Raw genomic sequence first — 11141 nt, 5'->3', positions numbered from 1 at the left:
TCAATTTTATTCTATATAAAATTTTCTGATTTGTCTTTTTTTTCATTTCTGATTAACATAATTATTTAAGTACATGGATATGCTTGGCTGTTTTATATGCATCTATTTTATAATATTACATGGTTTGTCATTGTAGAATGATATTTCTTCTGGCAATGGACATTAGGATTTTTTCCTAATTTTTACACAGCTTTAAATGATATTGCGTGCATTTCCTGGCACACATAGGCCAGAGTGTCCCTAAGATTTTCTCTGGGAAGAAAAATTGCTTGATCAAAGGCTATGCACACCTTCAACTTACTTAGATAATCCTCTTTTTGCTTTCGCAAAGCAATTACATGGAGTTACCTTCCCAACAGCTACACATTGGAGTTCATACTTCTCCACACTTTGCCAAGGTATTAAAAATAGTGCCAATCTGGTGGGTATGAAATGGTATTTCATTGTAGAATTAATGATTTTTTTGACAGTTGGCATGGTTAACCCTGACCTTCTGTAAAGATCTGGGGGGGTCCATCCTATTTTATGGTTATAAGGTTATTGATGACTTTGGCCAGAGCAGTTTCAGAGAAGCTATGGAGACAGAGGATGGCAGTAGTCTGAGAAACAGAGATGAGAGTGTGGGGGGAAAGTCAGAACAGACTCCCTTTAATAAACAACTGTGAAGGGGATGGAGAGAGCATCACATGGCTGTGGAGGGCTTATTTTCAGATGGAAGTCACTTGAGCACCTTGAACATTAAATGGAGGAGCCCAGGTAGTGGGGAAACAGAAGTTGATGGTTTGGTTCACTGAGTTCATTTGAGGAGAGAAAATGCTATGAGCACAGCAAGCTTGTAAAAGAGTGATGATCTGTAAGAGAGGGTGCACATTAAGTTCCCCATTTTCCCATATGATGAGATGTTACGCCTGCTAAGAAATGATAGGGAAGCTTCCAGGAGGACAGGAAAGGTTTTGAGGAACATATAGGGACTGGAGAACCAAAGACCTTGGCAAGTCATGTCTCATCAGACTTTATTCATTAAACATTGATTTTTAAATTGAAAGCCTATAAAATTAGACATTGGGAAATATGCATGTAAATAAGACTCAATCCTGGTTTCAAAGAAGGCCAAGGAGAAAATCAAATGTGTGAATACGTAATTAAGCAATGAGATGCTTATTATGCTGGAGGCCCTGCTTGGCACAGCAGAAGTAGGGAGAGGAGGAACTGGCTTCCAGTGAATGAGCAAGGGCAGCCTCCTGAGTGACAGAGCAGAGGCACATTCAGCAGAGGACACTGTGGCATTAGAGGACATGGTGCTGAGTGGCCTGGGCTTCATTGCTTCTGAAGGGCAGCATACTACATGTGGTAGAGGAAGGGAAGGCTAAAGAAGTACGTTTCTTCATTGTGGATCTGAGTTTATCTTGTGGACAGTGCAGTGGTGTCAGAAAATTTTGTTTGGTGATTTTTTTAAAATAGGATTTTTTTAGAGCAGCCTTATTTTCACAGCGAAATTAAAGCCAACATTACCAAGAGTTCCCCCATACTCCTTGGCCCCACACATTTGTAATTACAAGTGTTTTAGAAGAGAAGGTTACCAGAGTGTTTTTGGAAAGCTACCTCTGGCAACAGTCCTGGAATAAATTGGGAGACTCAGGGTAGGACACAGTACTGGTGAGATTTGATGATCAAGTGGAGGAGGTAAGGGAGAAGGAAAAATTGAGGTAGACATCAGGATATTCACTTCCTGGGCCCAAGGGAATATAATTTGGCGAGGTCAAGGGTGCAAGGAGATAGAAAAGTTGGGTGGTTTTATATAGAGACAGAATTTGGGGCAGAGTTTCTTTTCTGAAATGTTCAAAGAAACTCAAGAAGCTATAATATGTGTTTAAATATCAATCTTATCACCTCATGACATAGCGAATGAAGGTTTTATTTAGGCAGTGATAAACATTATTTTGTCTTCCATATGGGAGCAAAATTGAGATAATTTTTCTTTTATAAAATTCAAAATAAATATTTATTATAGTCATCATTGTATAAGTGCTGAGAAATTACTGTTTCCCTAAAGTAAATAATGCATTGAAAATATTCTGATGGAAAATATCATAACCTTGGGTTCATGGCATTTCATAGATGCATGCATTGGTATCTTAGCGTTCCCTTTTGGATCAAATTCATTTTGTTTCAGATTCTAAAAAGTCATTGAAGGATTTGGTTGCAATTTGTTCAGGTAAAATGTCAGGTCATATCAGGGTAAGGTGACATAATTGATGCATTATTTGTTAAATATGAAAGGTGAAAAGACATTTTTGGCAACATAATTTCTAATCAATCAAAGAACCTACGAGAAACTATTCTGAGAATGAAAAACAGAGAATAATTCTATGCCTAGCTGAAAATAATGGTAATTTAAAGAGTAATAGCATTCTAAGAAATGAGCATTTCTTCATCAACAAGCCCCTTTTGTACTTCTCTGACTAATCTCTACCATGGCAATATCCAAGCACGGTCTTAAAGACCTTTTAAATCCTCATACAAAGATTGAATTGTATTCAGTAGCATTTTTTTTCTCAAGTGAACACTGCACTTGTAGCATAGATGATAGCTAAGGTTCCTCTGTCATTTGAAATCTCATATTAAGTTAACTTTTAGTTTCTTTCTCAAATTCTGTAAGATGTTTGGTACCAGTCCCATGATTTCTGAAGACTTTGGTGCCTTGTGTTCTCCTATTTTTGTCTTGAACATAACTTCCTATCTATTTCTGTGATTATTCTCTTTTCCCTGTTTCACACCAACTTGGAAGTAGTACACAGTTCATTGTTCACTAGGATTATTTCTATCCACAAAATTCCACCCATTTAAGGCTTTTGCATGTTAGACTTGATTGAAGTTTTGCTTCCATCTCCTTCTTGACTCTGAGATACACTGGCATAATTAAAGATGCATTTATTTGCTAAACAAATGGTCCCCCTACCTTCTTATTAGCTATAGATTTAAAGTATATTTTGAAGAGAATTGAATATCCCAAGTTTGTCCCCCTTCAAGACTGTTTTTGCTATTTTGGGTCCCTGAATTGCCACACATACTTTGGGATATTGCAAAGAAGCCTACTGGAATTTTTATGAAGATTTCATTGAATCTGTAGATCAATTTGGAGACTCATTGCCACATCAACATTGAGTTTCCCAATCCAAACACATGGGTGTCTTTTTACTTACAGAGGTCTTCTTTAATTTCATGCAATATTTTATATTTTCTTGAAGTGTAAGTGTTAAACTGTTCGGTTAAACTTATTTCTAAGTATTTTATTGCTTTGATACTATTATAAAAGGAATCATTTAAAAATGCCGTTTTCAAATTGTTAATCGAGATCATGTAGAAGTATAATTGATTTTTGTGTATTAATCTTATAACCTGCAACCTTGCTGAATTCATTCATTTGTTCTAATAATTTCCTAATGGATTTCTTTCCTGAGGATTTTCTGAGAATAGAGACAGTTTGTTTCTTTTCCATTTTGATTTCTTGCCTTATTTTCATATCTAGAGCCTTCAGTACAATGTTGACTGGAAGTGACAAGAGTGGACATCCTTTCCTTTTTCCTGGTCTTAGGGAAAAGTCATTAAGTGGTGCATCTGGTGACGCTTTTCTCACAGGTCCCTTTATCAAGTCAAGGAAGTTCCCTTCTATTTCATTTCAATGAGCAGAGGTGTTGAATTTTGTCAAATGCTTTTTCTGCACCTATGGAGATGACTATATGATTTGCTCCTTTATTCTGTGGATATGAAGTTTCATGCTCATTTTTGGACAGTAAACCAAATTTTGTAGTCTTTGGGTAACTCCTATTTGGTCATGATGTATATTCCTCTTTATATGTTATTTGCTGTTTATATGTTGATCCATTTTGCCAGTATTTCATTGAGAATTTTCAGTTTTTATTCATAAAAGATGTTGGTCTATAGTTTTCTTGTATAACTTTTTTTGTTGTTTTTTAAATTTGATTTTGTTAATACTTGGTTCTTAAGCAGTAGTCAGAGTTGAAGAAGGCAATGAAAACTCATGAGCATCTGCTAAAATATTAAATCCTGTCTCCTGTGCCCAGTGTACTAACACCTTCAATAACAATTTAATGGGAATCCACTAACCAGACCTCTGTGCTTGATTTTGGGAATATAGCAGTTAATAACACAAGGTTTTGGTTATCAAGGATCTTAATGAATAAATACAACCAGAGAAACAAATAATGTATGTTATATCAAGGCTCATAAGTGATTAGAAACATAGAATATAGTAAAGGAAAAGAAGTGAAGGAGATAGAGACCTTAGGATCATCAAGAAAATCTTCTTAATGAGGTGGCACATGAGTAGAGCCCTGCATCAAGGGAAGCTGTGGGTCATGGACAGTTAAGATTTCCTCTCTCTGGAGAGCTTATCTTAAGTACAGAATCTGAGGCAGAAGCCTGCTTAATGTGTCTGAGGATTAAAAAGAAAGCCAGGAGGGATAGCATAGAGTAAGTAAACAGTCATTAGTTAGAATTATGTCCAACTGTGCACAACAGAAAACACATTTACAGTGGCTTAATAAATAGGAGTCTTAATTGCCACCATGTAAGAGGCTGGTAAGGAAGCTCCATGGTACCACTGGGAGCCCAGTTTCTTCCTACCAAAGCTCTACCAGCCTTAGCCTAAGAGCTCAGTGCTCTTGTGTTCAAGGTGGCTGATCCATCCTGGTGTTCCCTTTAACCTTTCAGGCAGGAAGAGGAAGGATGCAGATCTAAAGATCGTAGGGCTGCTAAATCAGTTCCTTTGGAGGCATTTTTTCTTTCTGGGAAGGTATCCAGCAACAACAGCTTACTGGCCACAACTGTGGCATATAAATGTCCTTTGATGCAAAGAAGACTATGTATGGCCAGGTGACGGGTGGAGGATTTGACCTGGGTACACTGTCCATCCCACAAACTTTGGGATTCTTTCAGAAGGGAAAAAGGGAGAAGAGATATTTTATAGGCAGTCCATAGTCTCTATCCCATGAGCTTAGACATATAGGAGGACCTATGATTAAAAAATAGCAAAGGACATGAATAGGCATTTTTTTCAAAATAAGACATATAAATAAGTGGCCAACAAGTATACGAAAAAAGTTTCAACATTATTAATCATCAGGAAGATGCAAATTAACACCAACACAAAAATCACTTCACACCTGTTAGAATAAGTGCTATTAAAAAAGATATGAATTAGAGTGTATAGAAAGGGAACCTTTATTCACTATTGGTGAGAATGTAAGTTAGCACAGCCATTATGGAAAATAGTGTGGAACTCCTACAATGGAACTACTAAAGTAAATCAGTATGTACAGTATATCTGCATTCCTTTGTTCATTGTGCTGTTAATTAAAATGGCCAAGGGAGAATTAATCTAAATGCTTATCGGTGCGTGAATACATAAAGGAAATGTGGTATATATCAACAGTGGAATGCTATTGAGCCTTTAAAAATAAATCCTATTTGCAACCTGAAGGACATTGCGTTAAGTGAAATCAGCCAGACACAGAAAGATAAATACCATGTGGTCTTTTATATGTGAAAATTGAAAGTGTTGAATTCACAGAAGCAGATTACAGTGGCCGCTACCAATGACTAGAGGGTAGAAATGAGAGAAAGGTTGGTGAAAGAATATGAAATTTTAGTTAGACAAGAAGGTTAAGTTTGAGAGGTCTACTATAAAACTTGGTGACTATAGTTGATAACATATTTTATACTTGAAAACTGCCAAGAGAACAGATTTGAAGTATTTTTGCCACAGGTAAATGGTAAGTACATGGGGTTATGTATATGTTAAATAATTTGATTTAGGCATTTAGTAAGTGTATACTTATTTTTAAACATTTTTAAACCATAAATACATAAATCTTATTTGTTAATTTAAAATAAAATGAAAAACAAAACAAAAATAGACCCAGGATACAAAATGACAATAAATATCACAAAAGCCCAAATGACCAATAAAAAGAGGAAAAAGGAAAGAAATGTAGTGTAGGCTAGGTAATGTTGGCACTTTTAGGTTAGGTTGAGGTCTTTGGGTTTTATTGAGATAAAATGTTTTGAGAGTTTTGTGCAGAGGTGTCCTACCGTATGACTTAAGTTTTAAAAAGTACTATGTTTTAGCTTGGGGTTACCTAGAAGCAGAGCCTTAGGCAAAGGAGTGTGTGCAAAAATTTTCTTTGGGAAGTAAGCAGAAGTGTGGGACTGGGGACTGGAGGGTGGGGCACGTGGAAAGGAAGGAAATTCTCATAGCCATCACTGAAATCATAGTTGACGCCATGAGACTGTGAGGCATTGCACCAGCAGAGTCCCTCCCTTCCACCAGTCAGATCATGCCCTCCGTTAAGTGCAATCCATCACAGAGCTTCCAGGATGGGTGCCAGCCAATATTTATAGAAGATGCAATGTAAAATAGTAATAAAATCAGCTACAGTCTCTTGGGTTATGGCTGCTTCCAAGGTTGAAATTGGTATTTATCCTCTCCCTACTAAGCCATCTATTCTGCATTTCTTTTACCCTCATTTAATGCTTCAGCTGGCCTGCTTTATTTATCTGGTAAGATAATCCAGATCTTCATCTCAAAGAACTGAATCTTTAATCATCATTCTCTATTTCAACTTTGCATGTCACAATTGTCTTTTAGTCATTATTTCTGATCATTAAAGCAAGACATAGCCTATTGATTGTTCTGAATTCCAGATGTGCTCCTCCTGCCCTAATTGTGTAGGGGCAATGCCACCTTCTCCTGATAATTAAGGTTTATTGCCTCTGCCATTATAGTAACTCCTCTCTTAGATCCTTGTTTGCTTGCTGATTCACTGACATGAGGCACCCACAGTGACAGGGTGGTGATCCTAGTTCTCAGTATAGTGGAATCATTACTCTGTCCCCTGGTGAAATCACTTTCCCACTGGGAAATCCAGCCCTCTAATCCAGTACCACCTGTCTCTTGAGACAAGAAGCATACATTCCTCAAACAGATCACTTACATGATGTTAAGGGGGAGATGTGTGAATCCTATTCATGCCTTTTTATTCTTGGACATATACATTCTAAATACTAGCAATACATTCCCCAGGTTGTGCAGTGAATATATTACATCCTAGAAAGATAGCATCCTAAACCTACAAGGTATTATCCCTTATAGACATTTTAGCAAAATGTTTAATAGGTCATTTTTCATTCCATTGGGCCAGCAACTTTCATGTGGGTATGATGGACAGGTGTCCATTTCTGTACCTCTTTGGTTGGAAAATAGGCCCTTTCAACTGGTGCAATGTTGTACTGGTAAGTAAGCTCTCAAATGTATGCCAGTAAGTTCTTAAATGGTGATTCTGACAGACACATTGCAGATGGTAAAGTCACACCAGTATCAAATTTGGAAAGGCTGAATCACTATTTCTCTAGGGTGGAAGTGATCTCATGTAATCAACTTAAAACTTAGAATCTGCCTGGCCTTCCCAAAGCATGGTGCCAGCTTAATGCTGGAAAGTGAGGTAGCAGAGGAAGTACAAGGTCAGCCTGGTGAGAGGGAGCCCATGATATGGTACAGTGTGCAACTTCCAGTCCTGCCATCATGGCACCATATTCATGGGTCCATTGCATAAGCCATGGGGTGACTGAGGATGGATTTGTAGACATCCACAGGGAGATCATCTCATTTTCATGGTTATAGAGACTCTTGCCCACCACGGATGCTGTCTGGTAAGCATGAACTTGAAATACAAAGATCAACATTTTGTACCTGCTTCCCTAGTTTCCTCCTAAGCATCACATATCACATTCCACAGACTAATGTTCCATGGAATTCTTGGAACCACCCAGATAATACCAACCAATTTATTTATCACTACTTAGGAGTTCATTGGGTATCTGTGTCTAAGGCCACTGTTTGCATCCCATAAATAGGAAAGGGTTATGTAATGTTCTCACATCTACCCACTGGGAGAATTTTCTTTATCATTTTCCTTTAGGGAAACTTCTGAGTTGGGTTGTGATGTGGGAGAGTTGGGTTGTGGTGTGTAAGCAGTATGTTTTGCAGTGTGTACCAATCTATTGAGTTGACACATCTATAACTCTGGGTCAAGATTTTTCTCCTCCTTCAAATGATGATAGGGAATGCTTCTGGATGAATTGGTATGAAGAAAGGGGTGGTATTTGTGTAGTAGAAATAGGAAATATGAGGGTTTTCATACCTGCTTATGTAACTCTGTCCTTTGGACCTCAGCAAGCCTGTTCTTGAATGTACCAATTCCAACATACAATGGATTTCTGTTATATTCCCTAGCCTTATGACATGCTAGTTTGAGAGTACTATCATGATGGTCATCTTCAGTTGTACAGTCACATCATGTGTCACATTCTGATGCTCAATCTCTACTACAGTTCAATAGCATGTCACAAACTGCTTCTCCAAAGGGAAGTAATTCCTTGCCACAGAAAACAGAGTTGTGCTCTATATGTGTTGTGACTTCTGTATGTCTTGGTAGAGGCTGCACACGGCATCATACATAAATAACTTTAGTTATTTTTTAACTGGTGATTCAGGTGGTATTAAATGCCAGGGCCACTTGTAGCACGGTGCTTCATATCTGGGCACCAGTCAAAACTGAAAGGTTTCTGAGTAACCTGTTGAATGAGTCAGAGAGGTATGACTAAATGTGATATGTGTCCTCTCTAAAAATCCCAAAATGTTCATAATTCAGCTTGATTTTTTTTTAACTGATAGAAGGGGAAACCAGTGTGATGTTCTGTGGAATATGTGAAAGAACAAGGTTCTTATAGAGTCAAATATTGTAGAAAGCAGGAGAATTAACATAGTCCCGGGGTGAGGACTGAATATATTCTAGTGTTTGTCCTCCTTCCCCATTATATAAAAGCCTACTGCTTTTGATATTCCTTATTGATGGGAATTGAAAAGAGTACATTAGCTAGATCCTTACCCTTGTCCCAAGCCCCAGGGATTACCTTAATATCTTTCTAAAACAGCTACATTTGAAACTTTCATTTGGTTAAGTGTAAGATAGTCCATTGTCGTGGGCATTGTCTGATCATTATAGGAACCATATCTTTAGATCAAACTGGAACATGACAGGATCCACCATTTTTAAAACTTTAATGATGCTAATTTCTGTGATTCCTCCTAGTACATTGTGTTGCTTCTAATTTATTCTTGGTCAGGGTTGGGAAGACAGGTTTAGGAATTTAAATCTGGTTTTCTTAAAATTTTGTCTCTTATTTCATAGGTCAGGAAACCAATATGATAGTTATGACAGCTGCTATGTATATACATCTCAAATACATATCCAAATATATCCAGGGTTTCATTGAACTCACTGTGAGGTAGACTTGGGCTAGAATTTTGCATGCATTAAATTCAAGCCATACACTTCAAGTTGGAGGGTTATAATGGTGTCATGGCTTTCCTAGTGTGTTGACTCAAATCCTACATCCTTTTGTCCTTGAAAGGTCTTGGTAATTTTTTTCCACAGTGCAGCATTATTCTGGTAAATCCCATCATGACCCCTTTTGTGAAGTAGTAGAGGAACTTACTGAGTTTCATGAATGGGACCCAATATACATTTGATTAATGGACTTTGATTTTGTGAAATGGTTGACATCTGAACTAAAGGAATGCAAGAGATTTTCTATTTTTCTAGAATCTAGTTTTAGCTTCAGACTGTCAGATCTTAATTTTTTCTCATAATAAAAATCAAAGATACCAACCCTTTTTCTCTGTCCATCTGTTTAACGTGACTAGGAGCATAATGATGTTAGTAATCACCAGAGATCTCAGTGGATCTAGGCTCTCTGGTTGTCCTCCTGAATGATTACTTGTGAAGGTCATTAAATCTACCTTGCCTTTGATGGTAAAATGTGACTACATGACCTGTACCTTCCCAGAGTCCCCTCATTCTCATTAAAAAAAAATATGAGACCCAGAATAGCTAAAGCAATGCTAAGCAGGAAGTGTGAATCAGGCGGTATAGCGATACCAGACTTCAAACTATATTACAGAGCAATAGTAACAAAAACAGCATGGTACTGGCACCAAAACAGGCTGGGAGACCATTGGTACAGAATAGAGGACACAGAGACTAACCCACAAAATTACAACTACCTTATATTAGACAAAGGAGCTAAAAGCATGCAATGGAGAAAGTAAAGCATCTTCAACAAATGGTGCTGGGACAACTGGAAATCCATATGCAACAAAATGAAATTGAATCCCTGTCTCTCACCATGCACAAAAGTTAACTCAAAATGGATGAAGCATCTGGGAATCAAACCAGAGACTCTATGTTTAATAGAAGAAAAAGTTGGCTCTAACTTCCATCACGTGAGGTTAGGCCCCAATTTCCTTAATAAGACACCTATAGCACAAGAATTAAAACCAAGAATCAACAAACAGGATGAACTCAAACTAAAAAGTTTTTTTTTTTCTCAGCAAGAGAAATAATATGTGAGATGAATAGGGAGCCTACATCCTGGGAACAATTTTTTACCCCTCACACATCAGATAGATCTCTAATCTCTAGGGTATACAAAGAACTCAAAAAGTTAAACACCAAAAAAACAAACAACCCAATCAACAAATGGGCCAAGGACCTGAACAGACACTTCTCAGAAGAGGATATACAATCAATCAACAAGTACATGAAAGAATGCTCACCATTTCTAGCAATCAGAGAAATGCAAATTAAAACTACTCTAAGATACCATCTCACTCCAGTAAGAATGGCAGCCATCATGAAGTCAAACAACAACAAGTGCTGGCAAGAATGCAGGGGAAAAGATGGAAGGAGATCCTCATTCATCATTATACAAAATACTGTATGAAGATGTGAGGAAAAAAAAAAGAATAGCATCATCCTAGATTGGGTAGAGAGAAGTGATGGGAGGGAGGGAGGGAGGGGGAAGAAGGATAGTAGAATGAAGCAGACGTATTATTACTGTGTGTGTGTGTGTGTGTGTGTGTGTATACACACAGACATATTATTATTAAACCAGGAGGAAACACAAAAAATCATATAGGAAACAAATACAAGACCAATAACAGGGTCAAAAAGGGGGCCATAAGATGTAAATATCTGATGGAAACGACAGCAGTAGAA

Source organism: Marmota marmota, unplaced genomic scaffold, assembly GCF_001458135.2.
Source record: "Marmota marmota marmota unplaced genomic scaffold, marMar, whole genome shotgun sequence".
Taxonomy (NCBI): Eukaryota; Metazoa; Chordata; class Mammalia; order Rodentia; family Sciuridae; genus Marmota; species Marmota marmota.
The sequence above is the reverse complement of the archived record's forward strand: the minus strand, read 5'-3'. Positions refer to the sequence as shown.